Source organism: Varroa jacobsoni, unplaced genomic scaffold, assembly GCF_002532875.2.
Source record: "Varroa jacobsoni isolate VJ856 unplaced genomic scaffold, vjacob_1.0 scaffold_1248, whole genome shotgun sequence".
In the NCBI taxonomy this organism is placed as follows: domain Eukaryota; kingdom Metazoa; phylum Arthropoda; class Arachnida; order Mesostigmata; family Varroidae; genus Varroa; species Varroa jacobsoni.
Window position 1 is genome coordinate 395,372 of NW_019214150.1, and position 23,056 is coordinate 418,427.

A 23,056-nucleotide genomic window follows, 5' to 3' on the forward strand; every position below is an offset into this window, starting at 1 on the left:
ATTCGAAAAAATCAGCACATACAAATACTAGCAAAAGTTTGCCTGATGGCTCATTTGCGACGAAAACGCATTTCTTAGTTATATTTCTAACTTAGATAGACAAAAATGAGAACTTTCGCTCTCTGACCTTTCTAATCCGCCGTCTAATATCAGGCGGCAGTCGTGCCGACTTATAGCACTATATCAAAGACTTCCATGCGTTTTTTTAATGGGAAAAGATCGTGGAACATATAAGCGAAATTTCCTCGAAAATTATATAGGAGGTATTAATAAGCTTGGTTTTCTTTGTATTAACAGCATCCTTTTTAGGTTTTAAAGGAGTTAAAAAAATACTAGTAAAAGTATTTGCCAAGGCTTGGTTATTATCGTCGGTTTAAAAACTAAATTATGTCTGTTACGTACAACAGTTTCTTGTTTAATGTCTCAACTACGACGTCACGGTACAGAAAAAATTTTCACGTATTGTTGGTCCCGCTTTGTTTTTTCTTACGTAGCAACAACACCGATGCTAAATTTGCTCTAGCAGAGAACAGCGACATTCATATATTGGTTTTTTTTTACAATGCCAAAAATGTTTTTTAAGCAATGCTTTGTCCCACTGAGGCACCGCGTTTATTCGTGACACCATTACCTACTAATTTCAGGTGGTTCTCGCACTCCAGGGGACGTGAAGTAATGCTTGTTCGACGTCTGGCCTCTCTGTTACCGTAAAGCATGAGGACATCAGAGTGCTGTGACAGTTTCAGAGTCGAAGAAAATATATTGCGGTTTTCAGTGTAGTCTCTCGGAATCCGCTAAATCAGAACTATAATGAACACAACAATAAACTTGTTTTTTTCTAAATTAACATACACTTTTTATCAACGTACACTATTTTTACCTCCACGACACGGCCATGATATTAGATGGATATGAAGCACTCCGCTGGTACACTTACGCTGCTGGTACTAATTTATAAGTGCTCCCACATCAGTAAAAACACATTATTCTCTATATATCATACGTTCACATTTGTCATGTTGCTACCAAAGATTTGCAAGTATGCCCAATAACAGCAACAAGCATAGCAACAATGGCAAATACTTATGAAGTTCTATGCAAGCAATAATTGCTACATAGAGGTTTTTATACTTATAACACTAACTAAGTCACGTTGGCAAACATGTATATATCTAAAATGCAACTTGAAGTAACGCTTAGGCTCTAGGTAGCTAGAGGACGGTTTGAAGTACTTGTACGCTTTTAGGTCTTAATCAGCTTGTTTTGAGTGACCATTGTAAGCTAGCGAGGTCGCACGAGCTTACTGTCGCCGAGAGCTTACAAAAGCATGACAAGCAGACAATTTATCTTGCTCATTGATTAGGTTGCATTAAGTTTACTAGACTTTACTAAGTATGTTTTTAACATACACATAGTACAAAACTGGCATTGATTTGCGGAAATTTTGAGTTTAGAAGTTTCTGTAGCTTCATAACGAGACGGCACTGGGTATTGCAGATGCGTGTAAAACCACGTGGCTTATACTGCGAGGGCTCTACTAATTCGTAATAAGTTAAATCTTATAATAAGTTGTGTTGTTTGCATTAAGCTCTTAAACAGACTACCAACTTAGAAATGCTTATATCTACCTGCTATTGACTTATTATTAAGTAAACCGTTCCAACTTCAAGTTTATTAACGTTACGCTGGCCTGGCAGTATCAATACGAAGGCAGTACACTATTTTCAATAGATATCCTTTTCACTAAAATAGATAAAAGGCGTTTATTAGCGGCGGATTCAAAGAGCCGCATCAATATATATATGTATATATGTATGCATGGTTTATGACTGCCAATATTTACACAGCTGCTTATTTTCCCCTTAGTAAACTGAATTAATTAGTTGGAAAATATTTAGGTATTTTTAGCACTTAAATCCAACTGTAAGTGAAACGACATTTTAAATTAAAGATAAAATTATATCCTTAATGCATGCGTGGACTGGCTTTTTTTAACAATCCTGATAAGTGATAAATTCTATGTTTTTTCAGTACTTTAATAACTAGTACTATTACCTCAAACGTCTTGATACTAATATTAGCCGAAAATTAATGCACATCAATATAATAAAAATTAAAGTAAATAAACACAATGATAGGGAAAAGCTCAGCGACAATGTAGTAGGGAAGACGTTTTATACAATCATGTTTGAAAATATAGTTTTAGTTCGAAGGATTGTGATTGATACTTTTTGACTATATAGGCGGCTCTTAGCAAAGGCACACTTCTGGTGATTTCGTGATAGGTAAAATGTCGTTATTTCGAAAGGACCGACCCTTGTTTCCGTACTATGATTAACTCATGCCAGTTCAGGGACGCGTTTCTCTTCAGTTATATTAGTGTAATACATCGCCAGCCCATCGTGAATTTTCTACTTTTATAAAGTACTTATATGTCAGGTACTGATGTAAGCTGATGGACTGCGATGCCCATAATTTTTTTATTACTTTAGATCGTTATCGAAAGTAATATTGCTAAACTAAGTTTCTGCAAAGCTACTTTGAGATTATGGCCAAACAAAAAGAACCGTACGCCGCTAGGGCACTACATCAGGCGAGATTCGCTGAAGCAAAGAAAGGCAAGCTACGGCAAAATTCTAAAATTTATTTCATATTTTGATTTTTTTGAAAGGAACCTTCGTTGGCGAAACATCCGATAGGCATGGAATGATTTATTCTCTTTGAAAAAATGGGTCGTTTATCCGATATCTGCGTGCTCGAAGGGGAAGACTATTGGATAATAATCTAACATTGTAGATCAGGCGGCCTTATTCTGTCAGACAACGTCAATGCTTCTAAAAGACATTTGAAATGTTGTTTGGTCACCGTGTTGAGCATTACGCATACGCATAAGTGAATCTTAAAGTAAAAATGATTTTTTTTTTAAAAAAATGTTTCATAAAATACAGCCTATTAGCTAAGAGGCTTTCCTTCTCTTATTAAGCACATCGGATACAATACGAACTTTTGGCTTAATCAGAAGACTGCAGTCTTGTCTGAACGTTTAAGTTTTCGGAAAAGAAGTGACAAAAAAATTGTCACATTGCAAATTGCGCGCAGAACACTTCGCGCCATATTTTCCATCATATTTTTGAGGAAAAAGATTGAGAACGATAGTAAGTGAAACAGATGTCTCTGACAAAATGGTACTTTTTGACATCTTAAAGCGCGACGAAATACATTCCGTGTATTTTATCGATAGGGAAGAGTCCGTTTCAGGTAAAGAAGTGTTTACAGAGACCTGGGAGCTCCTGCAAAGTAGCGCCATCGAAGCATCGTTTTGAGTAATTTGAGCCGTCTCATACTTCAAAAAGCCGTTTTCCCATATGGGAAGGACATAAGCAGACGCTGGCAATAACAGCTTCCTTTGGTTTGCAAAAAGTAGACCCTTACTTCAGTTTTCCTAAGTCCTCTCGGTACCGTAATTATAGCATAGTATTTGGGCGCCTGAGTTGTAGAGCAAGCCTGTCACTTTGTCGTTGTCTATAAACTCTGTTAATTACTAGCTGTTTATTTGAAAGCTTTGGGCAAGTATTCTATCAAAAATAATTTTCGATCATTAACAGCACTTTCTCCTTTGTTCTTGACGCATCGTAGGAACATTTCTTCTAAATAAATATATAGTTGTAAATATAAGACCTTGGCAGGAAATCAAACATTCTGACAGTACAGATTATCCGGTAAATAGGCATCTGTTTGTAGCCATCACATTTAGAGCACAAAAGATAAAGACACACCATTTCAGTTATTGAGTTTTTTTTACTATTCCCATTTCAAGAAAACGTTTATTCTTTACGAACAGTTTTACCTAATAGTCATCTGGATATGTCTTTAGCCTCCCTGGGTAGATATACTAAATATACATGTCATCCAGCCGAGATTCGTACATTCTGCGTAGGCAACGTTCTGTGAACCATTAAAGCAATGACCAAAGAGACTACTGGCATCATTCAGATGTTTTTTAACCGACGAGGGGTATTCTTCTCTCGTTTGTTTTCTGTTCCTGCAGTTATATTCTTGCACATATTAAGGCCAAACGGTGAGCCTCGTTTAGGACATGCTAAAGTGTAGCAAATGAACTGATATAATCTTTAATGTTAAGAAGATATAAACGTAATTAAGTGTAAAATATATCATCACCGTTGGATCAGAATCTGTCGTTACAAACGTCGTTATAAGCCAGACAACAGCGAGAGTTATGCAGGGGTCGAACAGACATTTCAAATTATGATAAAAGGATCACTTGGTTTCTGTACGCGTCGGCACCTCACTCAATTAGCTACATTTCTATACTTACTTTAATTTCTTCTCTGGGCGAGATAACAGTGGCGAAGCCCGGTAAACCCTTCGAGCGTGTTCAATTGCTTTGACGTTCCCGATAATCCTGTACTTATTGGACATGAAAGAACTGAATAGAAGATTGAAACTTAATGCTATTATATAAAATATCCAGCCTAACGGAGTATAGTGTCGCTGATGCAAAGCTCATTCATTGGGAGTTATTTTTTTTATTCTTTCTGTACTTAGTGGAAAGGAAATGCGCGTATCTGTTATGTCGTGCTGTAACTCTTTTGGAGCAACCCGCTCACGAAAGCAGTTATAATCATTGACACCTATCAGGATAAACAAAACTCCTATAACGTTCTAATACTTTTCGAAAAGCCCATAAGCCTTTAATACCCAATACGGTAACAGCATTCCTCCTATATAATACATTGCAGTGGAAACGCTCCTGCTCACTCGTTTATAGTAGTAACAAATGAGCCGCCAATAGACCGCGCTGTGAAATCCCACAAAAAAAATCATTCTAATTAGGATTATCCCAGCCATGGTGCAACTTACCAGAACCCTCTTCGTTTCTGGGTAGGATATGTGGTCTTGTTTTTCGAAATTTCTTCAGTCAGTTGGTATGTTCAGCTCTTATCATATATCACAACATGCTTGTTCCCGATGCCCGCCACTTGTCCAGAGCATCGTCCGACAAGACTGGCAAAAACATTCTCTCAACCGCTAAAACCTTGAGGCGTCCTCTTATTTAGAGCCAGTACCGCTGGGCAGAATTCAGCATTCTTACTTCATAGTAGCCATCGATGAAGTCAAAAGCTCCTCATCCATGACACATGCTCCTCCGTCATATTCTCAGCTTCAATTAAGCAGACTATTCGACATAAGAATGTTTCAATATGACATTTACACACTGTAGTCCGCGCCGGGTGGAAATCACGCAAAAGCAATAGTTCGTGCTGTTTGTTTCTATTGGGTGCCTCAACCGTTGATACACCAGAAAAACGCACGATAAAAATGTACTTTCAGTACGTGCGTCAGAGTATAGATGATGTGTCCCGTGAAATCAGTTCCCTATCGCGGGACTAGGCATGAATTATGGCTTTCGATTTTTGACAATGCTTGAAAGTGTGCACCATTAGTAGTGCTAGTAGCTACAAATGATTTCATACTTAGACAACGCTAGTAGCGTATTGAATTAAGAATACATATGATTTTTGATCACCTATGCTTATTTTCTGTTTAAGCTATGTGGTTTAGACAAATAACAGTCTACCTAGAAGACACCCAGATCATATATTTCCTACAACCGTGGCCAGCCTGACTCATCCTGAAAGCGTATGGGGCCAATAGACGGTAATTGTATATAGCAATTGTGTACAGTTCATTACGTTGGCCCTCAACTCACGCGGATGCGTATAGCTGGTTTGCAGTCAAAAAAAAACCTATACTGCTGCCACGATAGGTTTGCAACGTCTGTTATTTCCTAATAACAGACGTTAAAAGTTACTCACTCGTACCTCACAACTGGTAGCGGTTATTATTATAATTAATTTTTACATTTCGGTTAAGTATAACACACAAAAGAATGCAATTTGACCGATTGCCTACAAACGTGTCATCTTTATTACCTTTCCTTTTCGGTGCTGTTATGATTACTATACTAATATAGTCACTTATTACCATAATATACAGATTAGACGAGCTTCCTCATTTTAATCTGTTTATAGTTTATTTGGTGACAATTGTGCTGGTATCAAACATCAATGTCTCCTATGTTTAGTCTTCACTTATGCAGGTTTTCTTCAACAGTCTCGTATCTTGTTCAAAATTTTTAGAGATTTTTATGCGGTAAACTCGGTCACCTGCTGTGGAGATTTGCAAGCCTGTCTTTCCATACTGGTTAGGATTAAGTGGGTAACGCCGTTGGGGTTACCTTTCGGCGATTCATCATGTAACCACATCAGGGTCATAGGAATCACATCCTGTACTCTTATAGTGAGTTTTCGCCGGATCCTTGAATTGATCACGTAAGGATAAGAAAGAACAAGTGTACCCTGCAGCCACGAGATCCAATTGCAGTTCGTTGAGAATCACGAACTCATTTGCTGCGTTGCTTCCAAAGGTGAATTCATGACGACGTATTTGAGAAAAAATATAGGCTTTTGTTTTTGTCACTTCACAAAATCAAGTAACGCTTTTTATATCATTTGTAATATGAAATGTAATCGTTACGTTGTCACAGAACGCTTTATGGCTACAAACTCCTACAACGAACAGGTAGACAACTTATACACTACCCCTTTATGATTACGCAATTTCAGCAACACTTGCGAAGTCGTAAATGCAGCATCAAAAGTTAAACTTGTCTTGCATAAGCAGTTAAAAACACCCATCTTTTTCATCCCGGAGCAAAGATACATATCTTCACAGCAAAAGGCAAAAAAAATTATTTAGCCGAAACGTATAGAAGATAGTATTTGCACTTGCTGATTTATGTTAAGCCGAACTTACCAAGAAGGGTAGCCAAGCAGAGGCCTTGAAGCAGGATACGTGCACGGCGTTTTATATCCTTGATCTACTCACGCTTTTTCTGCATAAAATTGTTTAATCAGATACATACAGGTAACCTGATGCAAAACTTACCGATTCATGGTAACTCGTGCAGACAACTCTTGCCAACGAGGGTCAATATGGCAGAATAAATAATTAAAACAAATCGAAGCAAATCTATAGACGTAGATTTTACTGTTGCAAGTATAGCCCCCGACATATTTTTCCTCCCCATTGTCACTTTGATGCGCATTGCCAACCTATTCATGTGAGAAATACCACAACCCAAAAACTCTCAGCCTATCTAACCTATGATAGGCACTTGCTTTTCCTTGTGACACCTTATCAACATGCAAAAGTTCTCTAAAGTGGAATTTCGGTTGTTTTAGCCGTCCCTGAGATCTTTGATGAAGACACACCGTAAGTGCTCGACAGCCTTCGAGTTTCCGTACATTGACGTGGTATGAAAATTCTGCTGGGAAAAATCACATATTTTTATCTGCCATGTGGCTAAGTACAGAAGGTATAGTACTAGTGTTTCAGTCTACCCGACCTAAACAAGTTTTCATTGAAAGGAGCTTTAGGAACAATGATAGTAACATAATGCGTAGTAGGCGCTGTAGCGGACTTGCGTTTAGTTTCTAACTGAAAGCAATACTCACATTTGGCCTCTAATGGTCATAGTTCCGAAGGACACTTTTCTCTAAATGTTCCTGCTGCCATCGAGTTTGCTGTTATACTTAGTTATTATGTCTTTAATGTGTTAAACATTGAGCCTATATAGATGGTCATGCCAGAAATCTAGCGCGAGCTATATGGTTAGATCAAGGAATTGAAGGTAGTAACATATATATAATAAACCCGTTACTATTTTAAATTAATAGACACGTACTTTGGAGTTTGCTTTAATAAAGAACGTCACTTTACATTACTACTAAGATACTCCAGTTTTTCGAATAAGTGTACAATGCAGTTGTTCATAATTGCCAAGGACACTAGATTCAAGGCCAACATGATAAGGCTCACACGCAAACTCCCATGTAAACACGCCTATAGCACACAGTGTGTCCAGCATCCGAAACGAATAAATCAGGAAAGATATACTCCTTGTAGGCGACATTAGTAGGAAGTGGACCTCGCACCTTTTAGACAACTGCCGAAAGTTATATGTATCTCAATTACTAAGAACCAGACTCGGTTTCTGTCTGACTAATAGTGAAATATGACAATGCAGTTGTCTGTAAACGATGGTGCGAATAAGACCGCAATTTTTCTACTTTCGTATTAAAATTATCGAGCATATATATACCTTGGTTTGGTATCATGAGCCGCATAAGCTCACATGCCTTGCATGGCCATTTTGAAACTGCACGCGTTTTTGACTGTCGGCATATAGATACATCACATACTCAGAACAAATAAAAATGACTTATCCATCTACACGTATATGATCAGATAGATGTTACAGGTAACTGCGACACGCGTCACTAATACAAATATATGTCTATTTTTTATGTATAATTGCGTCTTAGAAGAGAGAAAAAAAGAAATTTATTTGCGCCGATTTCCTGAAACGTGACGACAAGAACTGACAACAAATTTTATAGCGCAACATGAGAGTAGCGAGATATAAATGTCACATTTTTTTGGATCCGGAATCCTTTCGGAATCACATTTTTTCAAGCTTAATAAATTTTTTTGGGTGGCCTAGAGGAAATTGGTAAGGTGTAATCGATCTTCGGTGACTTGTGAGGCAAGCCGGTATAACGCCACCGTTCGGTGGAACCTATTCCAGCGCAATAGGCCATTAATAAATCAATATAGATTTCCTTTTGACCAGAAGCTCTAATTTTTACTAAGTAGATCAATTATAATCTTACCCAGTTGCATCGGTAATAAGCAGATATTCCACGTGCCAGAGCTTCCTACCGTTGTAGGAGGCTAAAAACAGGATTATATCCAGTAATTGGTCGTTCCAAATAACTGAACCCATGCGATTTCTGTGGTTTGGCCGATGTCAATTTAAAATAACAATCTGCGATACTGTAACCTAACAATTTAAGGATTCGTAGGTTAAATATTTGTCTACATTCGAAGTACAATGCGCAGCCTGTAACACAAAGTGATAGGAGCTTCCGCAATATTTCGACACGAAATATTTAAAACTATTTTTATTAGGCGTTCGATTGTAGAGCGTTTCGGCCCGTTCGACCGTTTGTTTCGCGTTTTGTCTCACGTTCTTTACGGTATTGGATACACGATCGACGTACGTGGCTTCGTAGAAATGTACAGCCATTTGAAACTTCACGTATTTTTCGCGTAAAACTCGACCGTTTTTGTTGTTTCAACAGCTTAATTTGCTTCTTACGTATGCTATATTTGTAATTTCACCTCTATATTGTAGTTGTTTATAGACGATTTCCATTCAAAAAAAAGCATTGTCTAACATTCTGCAGCATGCGGTTGTTTTTCGCTCTATAACAATGAACTATTGTTTGCATAACACAAATCGGCTTTTCCTTAGATCACAACTTTTCTGTGTGGAAACGAAGAGGCCGCATAGAGACGATGTTGTCCAGCTGCGTCTTCGCCCTTTCAGAACTGCCTACAAACGCTCATGGAACATTGGCAACGAAACGATTCGTGACGGTACCTTTCTGCAGCTGTCGAACGATCGGTGTTTACATGCCTGTGCTGCGATTGGCATAACCTACATAGCCGTTCATATTTGTTCGTTGGCTGGCAAAACAAGCATGTGTTTTTATATATATATATATATAGACATAAATTGGATATCGGCTGTCACTGCTCTGGCTGCGACCACGGTTACAACGGCAGGTGGCGGCGAGGCATTTGTAGCATAGGCGCAACCCGATGTAACACTATTGGGTAGAGATCCGTCGACAGAAATACACTGGCCAAAAAGGCGCTGTTCGCGCATCCGACGATTTGCCCCCGTTGCTCTTGATCTCGTTCGGAACGGCGTTATTATACTCGTTTCGTTTACTTTAGGTTGATTGTTGTTGTGCGATGATCTGATGTGAAGGCTTTCGGCACCACAGAATAGGTCGTCTTTTGCGTTCGTACGGAACAGGCAACAGCAAACGGGAGTGCGCACGATACGGCGGAAGCCATTGAGGAAGCGCATGCTCATGGCCAGGTAGACGAACACGAGTTGAGAAATGCACACAAATTTATTAGCAGCATCGTACTAAGATAGTTATGGTTCTCCATGTAACTGGCGCCTGGAAACTGGGTAGCTATCGTGACGACAAAGTACGGCGTCCGCAAGGCGCCAAAGGCGACCGCCACAATCATTACTATCTTACTGAAGGGGAAAGAAAAAATGGTACAAGCATGAAGAAAAAAGAAATAGAAATCAGATTCCGAACGTGAACGGACTCATTCAGTAAATTCTAGCTTTAACAAGAATATAGGTTTTTTGCGGCTATTGTTTCCCTTCAAGCAGTAAATCCTAGCACAGGAAAAACTGGTTCAGGATTAGTTATCTTTTATCGACTATTAACAATAGCGGCGGCTTAAAGTCAATAAAGACCGACAATAGTATTTTTACCATTTAATCTACCTACTGTAGTGTAGTTTTAATGACACACAAGAGATATAATACGTTGCGTTATAAAAATGTTACATATTTTCTGCTATACTTCTTCAACTTCATTAGAATAAGGTCCTCTACATGGTTTCAATTAGATCGAAGTCTGTTCCGCAGGATCGTAACATTGATCTCTCTAGACAACCATTACTCGTGGCGAACAATAGCAGATAAGATTCCTTTATATCTGTTCTGGGGATTTGCGCAGATGTGATGGGGATGACGTTGAAGGGTCGAGCACAATCTTGGGTTTGTTTATGGAACGAAGCGTGAAGGTTAGATTCACAACGAACTAGAAAGTCGAGCGCAAGATCATTAGGCCTACGAATGGAAAAATCGCCGCTTGAACAGTATCCAAATCAATCGGACAAATAAGAACACACCTTCCTTCTGTTAGCATTTTGGCATTAGCTATCGCCATACAGCTACCGTGTCGACATAACGAAATCCCTTGTAGAAGACATCGGGTGATCTTATAACACGTCCCACCTGGAACAATCTAGGAAAGTCTGATTGCAGACCAATCAAAACAAAAAAAAAAGTATAAATATTATACTAAATATATAGAAAAAAGAACCAAACTCCGATCTATATGGTTAAAAAGACTTACCAAAGCCTTGGTCAAGGTTATGGGAGGTAGGGAACTAGATCTGATAAAAAAGACTTGTTCGGAAAGCTGTAAATCATACGCAATAGCCGGTCTTTCAAGACTTGGAATTGTGCACTCCTCTTCTTTTGAAATGGCGAAGTCCAAAGCACAGCGGACCTACCGATAGGAGCTATTTATTGAAGATTAAAATGTGACTCTTCAACCACTTAAGTAACACATCAAATGTCTTACATAGTCGTCTCAAAGTCAGTTAAATAAAACAAACGAAATTGCTAACGAATGTCTATGTAGCATAAAACCTTCGTTACTATGCACAATAGCAGGAAGAAAAGGTAAGCGCACTGCAATCTGTCCCATATTTCGGAATACCCTGGCCAGCCGCCCTTCCATAGCTACCAAGTCTACTGGCATGTTGTACTAGGAATAAAAAACAACGAGAAGTCTTCAATTGCGTTTGCTAAATACTTAAACGGGCGACGAACATTGCCTCTAACAGTAAACGACACAGGAAATGGCCGTGTCCAACATGATAGACGGTGAAAGGTCTCAACTTCTAAGGATTCATTAGCGCAGAAAAATACACGGTTTTTCTTCTCTCATAAGCGACCGAGACAGATAGTACAATCGCAAAAATGCGTTTCGCTGTGTCGTCACGCTAATTATTACTAATTGAATGCTTACTTCAAGAAACCTCAGTGGGCCCGCTAAATTTAGTCGTTGTTTTTGCTTAACACGATCGAAGTTCTCGAATAGAACGACAATAGAGCTTTCTGGAAAAGCTAGAAAACACAACTAGACGGCCAAATATAACATAGTCAATCTATCTATTTCAAGAAAGATGATTATGTAAACTTCTATTATTGTAAGTTACACTACGCAGACTAACCTATAAAACATTTGCTCATCATTTAGATGCCACAGTTTTACAATCTACACTTAGAAGTGAAACGTATCATGTCTGTGCCTTTCGGCTGAAAGCGGTAGACTCGTCGCGTTGTGTACCAGAGATGCTGGCCTCTCATTTAACCACGAGAAACTCACATTCAGGATCCTAAAAGTAATACTCATTTACTGTATTCAAACGAAAGAGTAATTTTACTTCATGACAAATTGCTTGCCTCTGTTATCATCCTCGGGAAAGCTTTCCTCATGAGCGAATTGCCTTCATGTTTTTGCTGTTATGTACTTAACATTACGTTTCCCATAGAATAGTGCAAGCATATAATAGAATCACTAAAATAGACTGCCAACACTATTTAAACGATTCCATTCCAGAACTGGTCCTTCCGGATCTGATACGACACTGTTCTGTGTTTGTAGTCTCCTGAATTATTAACATGATATATATTGGTTTGTATTAAAAAGGCTCAATGGGAGAAATTGCCTTTATATGGGCATTCAATGGGGAAAATCATTGTTAGATATGAAGTAGAAAGTTGGTGATTATTCAGTTCAGCGTCCAAAAAAAGCCCAGATATATTCTATGCGTTTTGAACGATATAAGCAAACAAGCAATGTTGTAAGGAAAAGCTTTTAAAAAGTGACATCTGGCCAGATATTGTTGAGAAATGTCCTTTCACTGTCCTACGTGTTGCAGTACGAGGAAATGCGCACCTTTTTCACAAAATTTTACGGCTTCGATTTTTTTTCTTTCATCAGAAAGCCCCGAATTGAGAGCCGCGTAATCACCGGTGTACCGATATCAGAAGGCTTTTTTCTGTTTATTACACACTTCCGCTGCTATGATGATTTCCTATTTCCCGTTGGCCCTTCTAAAAGGCAAGGGCCCCATGAGAAGATCAGAAAGTCATCTTGTGTAGTACCAATAATTACAGCATTAAAACAAATGTTTGTACGTAGGATTTGTCATAATGCATCTGTTTTAGTCTGGCTAATTTGGCCCTGACACAGGACCCGCTCTGACCTAGGATTGGCTTCGAATTTGGTCAACTTGTACGCAAGTTACCAGCTGTAGATTTTATGCCTCATTTTTAGAAAACTAATACGTTTTCGCTGAAATAAACACGCAAATATGTCATCATTAAATATATACTTAATTCAAAGAAGGATCGTGTCTAGCTTTCTGTCTGGCTGGGCTCAAGCTTGTGTCGAGAGTTTCCTTATAGCTCTGCTGCTTGGCCCATTTCAGATACGAGTTATGACTGTGCGATTGACACCTTTCTCCTTACCCTATCTATTGCTGTATACAGTCGACTCGCTAATTCAACTTGTTATCTCATTATCTGACTAAAGTTCCCCTGAAATACGTTACAGTAGTGTGTTTTTGTTGTTGTTTGACGCAGTACAATGATGCAATTGTGAAGTGAAACTGTGTTTTTTTAGAAAACGTCGTAGGAGCATTTTATAGTAGTTGCTTGCCCCACGCAAACCCTATGTATAGCCAATAGAAATTCTACAGTTTTTAGTTAGCTTCGATGTTTTTACGTTTCTTTTAAGTTCCCGCAGCAATAAAACCCACCGTTGCCCTGAAACGCAAAGTAAATTACTTGATACTATCTTAGTCTTCATTTCATGCCCTGCATCTATAGAAGAACCAGAACCAAACGTTACCAAAAAAGTTTTTTTTTTAAAAAGCACAACAATTTGACGTGTCCATCTTTAGAATGAATCCACTGGTAGTTACCTTAAATAGTGACTATCTGTGAATAAAAACTTTTCAACGCGTTATATACTAAGTAATTACTATTATCGTACGAGCGTATTTTGATTAGTTAGTAAAGAAGTGCTGTTACTTCGGTTTCTTTAAATTTACGAAAGTCTTAAAATAAAAGAATTGATGACACGGAACTTTCTGACACGGAACCTAACCTAACCTAACTGATATTCAATCGATTAGTCGCACTCCTTAATTTTCTTTTTTCTTCCTCAATTTCTTGAGTTCAATGATTTTATTTTATTGCAAACAAATAATCCGGCGGCCGTGAAATAATCCTTATAAAAAATTAGTGCAACTTCATAGATGCCTATTTTGGACGAAAGTTCATTCGTAAAATGGAGTTAGCTTTGATAACCAGCTGCTGAATGGACGGGTTTGAGAACGACAGAAGTTAGAGGTCAGGCGAGGCGAAATCCTTTCGTAATAGGGCAAGCGAAGACATTATGAAGCAAGGGCATTTTTCTTTAGTTATACCCGTCTCTATAGAATCATAAAGTCCTTATCCGGATTCACACGCACATATCACATATTTAATAATATACGCCTAATCAGGCTGTGATAGCTGAAACATTTTTTCCTACAGCTTTGTAATGCTTGTCTTGCTATTGTACCCCGCACTCTTCGATGATGACCCAAAGAAGCTTTCCGATTGACGTGCCATCGCCTAAAAAGGCTCTTATTATAAAAATCGCCTCTCGCAATATTCGGAGCTCACGGATACTTCGTCTGAAGAAGGGCGCAGCATTGAATGTAGGTGAACATGCGAAGGGTCGAAGCAATTCCGCTAATGTGGAGGATTAGCTAGTCGCAACAGGTTGTATTCGGCTCAGTGAAGGCGTGACCCATTACGTCGACTGCCTCATTTACATAACGACCCTTTGGTTGCAAAAGATGCGGCAGGTAATAGTAACGACTAGGGGTCAACGTAAGCATTGAAGACGACGTTGTCTCTTTTTGACCCAGCTGCACCGTACGCGTCATATGGGCTGTGGCCGGTCTTGTTGAGTATAGACAAAAGAAAAACGAATCATCTATTTGATGCACTTCTGCAGCCGTCGAATATTCTAGGTCAATATCAAACTGTACTAAAATCGTAGCGATGAAAACTGGCACATTCTGTGAAGATCATATTCAAACGTATGTGGATGTAACCACGCCATTATGTTTACAGCTGTGGGCTTCTTCACATTGGAAATCAGTGCTTCTGTTTCGATCTAAGATAGTTCTCTTAGTTAAAGCAAGTAATCTAATTGCCTGATAGATAACGTTTCCTATGTATAGTATAACAGCTCGTTTGTCTGCAGCTACTGGGATAGACAGGCTGACTGAGATCTTTTTTGTTGCGTGCCAAATATATTTGGTCTTTCTTTTCAGAAAACATTGGACAACTTTTTTCTAATAATAAAGACGTTCCTTTTCGAATAAAGTGAATTTATTCGAAAAGGAACGTAACTCTGATGTCCTATAGGCCTGATATAGAGAGTACCATTTAATTTTTGCCGGAACATCTACAGCAACCAATGTAGGCAAGATAACCTCGTCTATCAAGAAGGTACACTTGCCCGCGTTAACCTTCAAACCAAGTTTGTGTAGACTTTGCATGGGCTTTTCTGGGGTTGTATTTATTACTGCGTACCGGTATCGCCGCAATGTGATGCGGTTTCATCTAAACTTGAAGTCATCATGTCCATAAACTACTGCAACGACCCAAAGCACTTTTAGCTTGAAATGTTATTTCGCTGCATCTAGAAGAAGTTTTGGAACGTCTAGCGCCAACCAGTCCTCTAAGGCTTTCATTAACTTTCACCTACAAGCAGGCTTCCTGGTGCGCCTACCCGTGAAACCACCTTTTAGTTGTCGATATCTTACAAATTCTCAGTAAATGCTGCTAGTGCTCTTTAGACACATGCTGGAGTCCAGTTTTATAATCTGTATAGAGCCGGATCTGGCCTGATTTTTTCTCTTAATGTTACCTGCAGGTACGATTCTAATAAACAAGGTTGAACCAGATGAACCATCTTCAATAAAATAGCATGATAAGCAGGTCGAGTTCTTCAGAGTAACTTTTAGGTGCAGATATGTCTTTATTAATGAATTTCATTCGAGACTGAAACGTGCACCAAAAATGCTTTCAACACTTCAACTTGTGCATGTTGGCAGTTTCCGGATCAGCCGCTATTGGCTGTGCGGCAGGAAACCTTGCCGTCGCGAATCATCATAGTTCTGTATCAGGCTAAAAAAAAATTGAAAAAATTCGTAATTTTTAGGCTAGTAGATAAAGAATAGTATTGACTACCTTATGTTGCTGCAGAGCAGCTTGTCTTTTAGAAATTTTTTTTTATTATTTAACCATGTACGTTGCGTACTATACGTGCAAACTACCTATAGCGTTATTTACCAGGGCATCGCTTTGCTCCTGTATAGTCTGCGTCTGACGTTCTAAATCATTAGATTCGATTTTTGCATACTTCAAAAAGGACATTGAGCTGGCAGACAAAGTTGTCTCTTTTGGAAGTAAAATTCTCAGTTAGATCAAGAATCCCTAATAATGTTGTTGATAAAGTATTCGTATCTTAGTGCCGAAGGACTAAAGACCAATAGTAAATTATAAAAAACATAAGGGCACCCATAAGTTATCCAGTGGTTTATACTCACGTGTTGTATTATGCAGATTCCCAATGCATATATATGGATAGTCTAGCAGAAATGATTGCGGCACATTCACTGGTTAACGTGTTAGCCTTGTTTCCAGTTTAAGCGCTCGTTAAATTACGATCTTTTCCTATTGACATACATAGAAAAACAGAAGTTTAAAATATTCTCAAAAATCGCTCCGTAGTCTCCGCGTCTCATCCGTAGCATTTACTGGAGTAATCGTCGTGACACGAAAATAACGAGGGTGGGCGTATTGTTGGAAGAAACCGCTATTTTACAAGAAAGACATATAAAAGCGTTCCGCTCATAAACCCTTCAATATCGAATTAGGATGCTAACCAAGGCTAGGAAACCTGCTCAACTGCCTACATGCTTTCGATCAACCACCCTGCATGCATACAATAGAACTAAGTGAGCCCAAAATATTCCAGTATCTCTAGAAAGGTTTAAGATACGATATAAGTAGCGCGCTGTTTTTGGCGGTGGGAACCCATAATATTAGAAAACGATAAAAGTCGTTCCGTTATGAACCTTAATAGACCCAGCAATCTCATGCAACAGCCACATATTGTGCGTAGTACGTGTTTTGTGCGCGACAGGCGTATATATATATATATATACATATATGAATTTATTGGGGTACACGGTAGCGCGTAATTATTTCATAGCTACTAATCAAAGGAGCATACCTGTCAATATAGACAATCCAAAACGTTTTGACTATGGCCATCCGCCAAGTTCTTGATACAATAGCATCTTTGAAATTTTATAATATCATTGCTAGGGCTGAAGCATCGAATTGCAGTTTAACTTCGTGTGAGGGTCGTGGAGAAAGGTCGAACCTCGGCTACCGAAAGAAGCTACATAGAAATCAGTCCTTCTGACTTCACTTGCCCATGTATATTTCAACCAGTGTAGATATGAAAGAAAAATTTACGATTCATATTATTAGACTACCAATATAAACTGTACATTCGCTTAGAGTGTAACACCAGGGTCATACAAGTACCCACGGCGCAAAACTCGCTACGTTCTCCCTGCTTTAAATTTTATAATCTATTAATAACTTAGTCTAGGTTTTTTTAATACAGTCGAAGAAGCCAAATGGAAATCAAACACTAAGGCCTTTAACATTGGACCCTTATGATACATGACATAATTTTTTTTGGCTGTCCTTTATCCTAGCGTTCCTAGCATCGTGTGTTGAGGGCAAGTGAACAATTTTTAACCCTATTGTTCTGTTTAGTAGGACAGGTTTTACTTTGATAGCGTCAGGGGTAAATAAAAGCTCGTTTTCGATGTCTGTTGAATCTGCGCGTTCACCATGCGCCGGTCCCTGACAAAAACGAGTTTTCCAACGCTGTGTTTGGACACGTTACTGTTTTAGGCACCAGAATGTGTCACAGGAGCCTATTTCGTAAAAGAAGACGAAAATTTTTATTGTGTATGTATGAAACACTAGCTTAAGTTTTCTAAAAATTTTGAATAGCGTACTAGTTGGCCATTTTATTTGCCAAATGCAGGCTACGTGCCAGTGATTCACTCGTGCACCATTATAGAAAATCTGGCCTATGACGTAGAGAAAAGATTATTTATTGCACAGTGGATCTCTAGGGGTGGTAGGTGCTCAAATACAACTATGGTTGTTTATTCGGGAGATCGTTTGGTTTATTGTGTGGATTCGTACAAACCTGTTTCAACGCATGACCTAGTAGAGTATCTCAATCCAAAACATGGAATGGCGGATACAGCCTTACATTTTGCGCTTAGTAGCAGTTGTAATACGTAGGCCTCCCCATACACACCTGCGCATAACATAAAGCACTTAAAATAGGCTTTACAGCCTGGCATTTATTTAGTACAACTCATTGATTATATTGATGTCAGATTTGAGGAACGGCTTAATTCTAGTGAAGTGTCAGGAACAGGAAGGTCTAATGGCATCTTAATTCAAAATAAATACAACGTACGATGTAAAAATATGTTACACTTTGGGTCCTGCGCACGCAGATCATTCACTCGCAGTTAGCGATAGGATCTGATACAAAATAAAGTTCTACTTATAAGATCGGCGTTTCGTTAGGTCATACCGCTATTATCTTGCGTCTAACTTGTAACACACACGTACGCATGTGAATTTATATCAGTCCTGAATTATATAAATCATTACCACTGTAATAATAGTATTATTTTTTATGTTCCGATTTGTTTTTTCTTTGCCTCATGTCAATTTTTAATCCTTGTATTCCTATATACTTCTTGACATATTTGAAGTTATATATATATCTACACGTTAGCCTGCTATGCGGGACTGGCGCGTCCTGGTACGGTCCCGCTACAACAGTTCGAACAATATTTGTATAGAATACTTTAGAACAGCCCTCGTACCCACTGTGAAATAAGGTCCCTAACATTAAAGGTATAGATAAGCGCTTACGTACCTATAAATGTCAACTGTAGCAAGTAGGAAGTAAAGAAAGGGATGCACAATATGCTTGGCGGAACGGCTCATCGATGTTGATAATAGACGACGTCCTAGTTATGATGCCAAATTCGGACGCTAGTGTGACACTGCTTAGCGGACAGATGAAAGGCGTTGCCACAGTCCAGGGCATCAACCAGACGATCAGTAGGACATGTTTAGCACGTCTTTTCGATTGCAACTGCATTCAGCTTAAGAGCGGGTCACAGATGGCGAAATAGCTGAAAAAGAAACGATGAAATCAAAGGAACAGCGGAACAAGGGGGACACAGGGACGAGGGGAGGACGCGTCCGCATATCCATTCCAAGTAGATCACCAGTATACCTGTCAGGCTGTCTTGCTACCTTGCCCTCCGTACTAGGCTAGGACAGAACGAGCGCCTATGGTCACTCGGTTAATGTTGACTGTAAGCTGATTAAAGATTATCGATCAGCTCCAGCACAAAGCGCCTAAAGTCAAGAAATAAAAATGAGTTTTGAAAAAAGGCCCATTTTTCGACGACAAAGAAATAGACGTACCCGATATTTATCGAAATGCTGAATCGCTGAGATCCTGCAGGGGCTCACATCACTCAAATTTATAGCGAAAAAACTACTATTTATTAGTATTTGAAACTCTTATTGGCACCTGCAGAGAGATTTTGCGATACCGAAAAAGAGGCCGCTTAATTTTCAGATGGGGAAGAAACAGCGTTTGTAGTAAATACATTATATATAATAATAGGATCTTTCACCGAATATCTGAATAATTCTGGCAAGATCTGACAACAAGGAGTACTCAAAACATCGTAATTGACGGTCCACTCAAACTGTAATAGTGAACACACAAAGGTAGCCCCCGGCCATTATGGAATTCTCTATAAACAATGTATACTCATTATCGTGCAACAGCAACTTCAGATTTAACCAGTTGTCGATATGATACGAATACAATGCGCTGTGTCTCATGGTAAACGTTTGCTCCGGGGGCATGCTTATGATGTTTCTAAGACCAACTATAGATGCTGATTTGCTAGGTATTTCGACATGTATAAACGACAAATAATGTAGAATTAGACGTAGTTGTTAATTGAACTCTTCTATGTTACACACCATAGAAAAGGTCGTATGGTTATGTTTTTGTGTTAGTGTATCATTCTGATGTAAACGAATGTCTTTGTGTCTAAGGCTTGTATGCTATCGTACATCGTTTATAGATGAGGGCTTTATTGATATCAATTTTAGACAAAGAAAGCTAGGAAAATGGACAGACTGTCTATATTGTAGTACCAACTTTTCCAATGTCGATCGACAATGGCTACCAGTATATATTTCGTGGTTATCCGTAATGTCTGTCTTGAAACAGCGTCTGACAGGTATCGTACTGTTAATTCTAAATTTTAGTCCTCCGAGCATCATAACCTAGATATATATGGTGCTTTTAGGTAATAGGAAAAATTACCTTTGTAGAAATTATGTTAGTTTAGATATATTGCCTCAGCTCAACGGCCTCTTTAAAATGCTGCTACAGCGTTTCCAATATTGAAAGCAAATGAATATTGTTTCTCTCTGTCTGGCCAAATCCTATTAGTCTAACTAGTCAGTTCCACTGGCAAAAAAAAAAAAAAATCCGTGCTGTTATAAATTGTGCCAGACAAGAACATACACTTTTTGAACGCACCCGATCTGAGAAATTTTAACTTGTTGTTTACGTTCAACTGGAGCGGCAAAAAGGAACAAAGTGGCCTGATCAGCTACATTTTTCGACAGCTTTTTAGTCTACTCTCGCACATAGACGTTCACGAACGTAAAGGCCTGGTGCTCACTTCATATTCATTTCAGACAAGGGGACCGGTGAACGTACCAAGTAATTAGGACACGATTGATTCAATCGGGACCTAGTTTCGAGGGAAGAGGGAGCGCCGCGATGATTGCTAACTAAAACGCACTACGGACCACATCGTTCACAAAGTAATAATATTTTTCTTTTATCTGTATAAGCAACGTTTCTGATTTTTAACGTGTGACCGTTCAATTGCGCCAATAGGCATTTTCTCCCAAACGCAAACAATAATAGTCCTCTATGGAGTCTATAGCAGTGAGGTCGCATAATTCTTATCCTATCAACAGCGTAAGCCTAACGTGAGAAGGAAGGGTCGTTCAGACCCGAGATATATATACATATGTACATATGCATATATATGCACCTCCTCTAGACCGTGTTGTGGGCTGACTGAATCATTCTCGAATTAAAGGGTGACGTTTGCGTTCAGCAAAAGTCGCCTGCAGTTGAATAGAAAAAGGCAAAACTATTGATGAGGCCGATAAAAAAAACGCTGGGTATTGTGTCAAAGGGTTAAATTTTGAAGCCTACGCCAATAACAGAGCACCTTGGATACGTTTTTAGCTTTAAAAAAATTGCTGTTCTATATTAAATGGTACAACCGCAATTCGAGTTTTTTTTTTTTGCTGATGCCAGGACCTAAGACTTTAGTAAAATATTTAAAAATTTCACTTTTTCTATTTTTATTGATCAGGCATATTTAGGTTTACGTCTAATTTTCATGCATACGAAAGTAGGACGACACGGTCTTGAAATACGGTTCGAAAGTATGAAAAAAAAAAGCTGCTAGTATTTGGTTAGTTAACCGGTCGCTCCTGAAGCACATAGACAACGCTGCTAGTGAAAGCCATAAGATCCAGGCTGAGTAAAGACAAATTCTTTTAGTTACCTTTTTTTTTTTTGTCTCACAGGGCTACTAATATGAGCCTGATAACGACAGGTGATTAAAAAAAAGCTGCTGCAATAACAGCCTTCATTTAAAGCAGTCCTCATTCACAGGACAACTCTACTTGACTATATGAGGCATAAGTTTTATACCTAAGCAACTGACAAGAATTTTAGCGTAAGGCACCAGATAAAGGTCGATTTTCAAGAAAAACACACAGCTAACATTCTTACGTACTGAGACGTTTTGTCAGTTTGTTAAAAATACAAACGCAATGAAAACGCTTACACTTGTCAAATAGTTCCGTAACGTCGTATAGAGCCTAAAGTAAACGAGATGCTTTTATTAGTAGAAGTCCGCATAGACACAAAATCATTACGCACCGTTCGATACATATAGTGGCGAAGGTCAGTACGCTGGCGAATACGACGATCGTCTGCATCGTTGCATAGATCGTCAGTCATGAACGAGAATGAAGCGGGGGTGGCCAATTCTGAAAGTTTTAACGGTAGCACAAAGGCCCCGACCGAGAAACCACAAGCTGCCAAATTGACCACACAGAATAAATCGCCATAGCAGTGCCTGTAAAGAGTTCCAGTTCGCACTGGTATCACATTTACCCTATAATAATAGCTATGAAAATGGGCAAGGCTCGCTTCCTGAGGTTTTGTCATTGGTAAGCTATTTGGGCAAAAATGCATGCGCGACCCGTCCCAAAATTTCAATAGTATATTTGCAAACGCAATATTTTGGCACCTACCAGTGGTCCGTTGAGTATTATCAGAGAAGTAACCAAAACATACAATGCAAAAAACTATTATGGATATGCTGGCAGAATCTTCAAATATACTATGTAGGCCATGCAATACTACTGAAGTATACGGACGTATTGCTATTATTGTAATTTGTCAACGGTGCTATTACTTAGTCTCGCAGTTGAAATAGATAAATTTGAAACTCTTTTTCTTGTTCACATGAGATTAAATAAGGTGCTTGGGAATTATTTTCTTTTGGTATGCGTGAAATACATATGTCCTGTGAGCTGCAGGCAAAAAATGTCGACTGATAATATAGGTACCTAAGCGTGTGCACTTAACGTACAGCTGCTTTCAGAAGCGGTCACCGGCAGAAGCGGTCGGGAACGAAAATAAGGTTCGATCGATTGAAGAAGCCAAGAAAGACTATCTTAGCTTCGTACTGTTTAGACTATGACGGTACATACGAGGCAAATTAACTCTCGTTTAAAATAGTTGAACTATGGAACGCCCATTGGCGTTAAAAATAGAAGAGACAACAAGTAAAAGAGCGGTTAGATTATGCGTTGCTGAAACAGAACGCGAGCCAAAATTATCCTCTCATCACCTGCGGATTCTGAACAAGCATGGCAGACCCAGAAATTACAGCAGGAACAAACTATAGATTAAATTTTAGTAAG

At 38.8% G+C, this 23,056-nt stretch overlaps 1 pseudogene; it reads right to left on the minus strand.

Annotated features, from left to right (window-relative positions):
• Positions 1 to 6,167: 6,167 nt before the first annotated feature.
• LOC147752448 (galanin receptor 2a-like) lies at positions 6,168 to 22,203 on the minus strand (annotated as a pseudogene).
• Between the last annotated feature and the right edge of the window lie 853 nt (positions 22,204 to 23,056).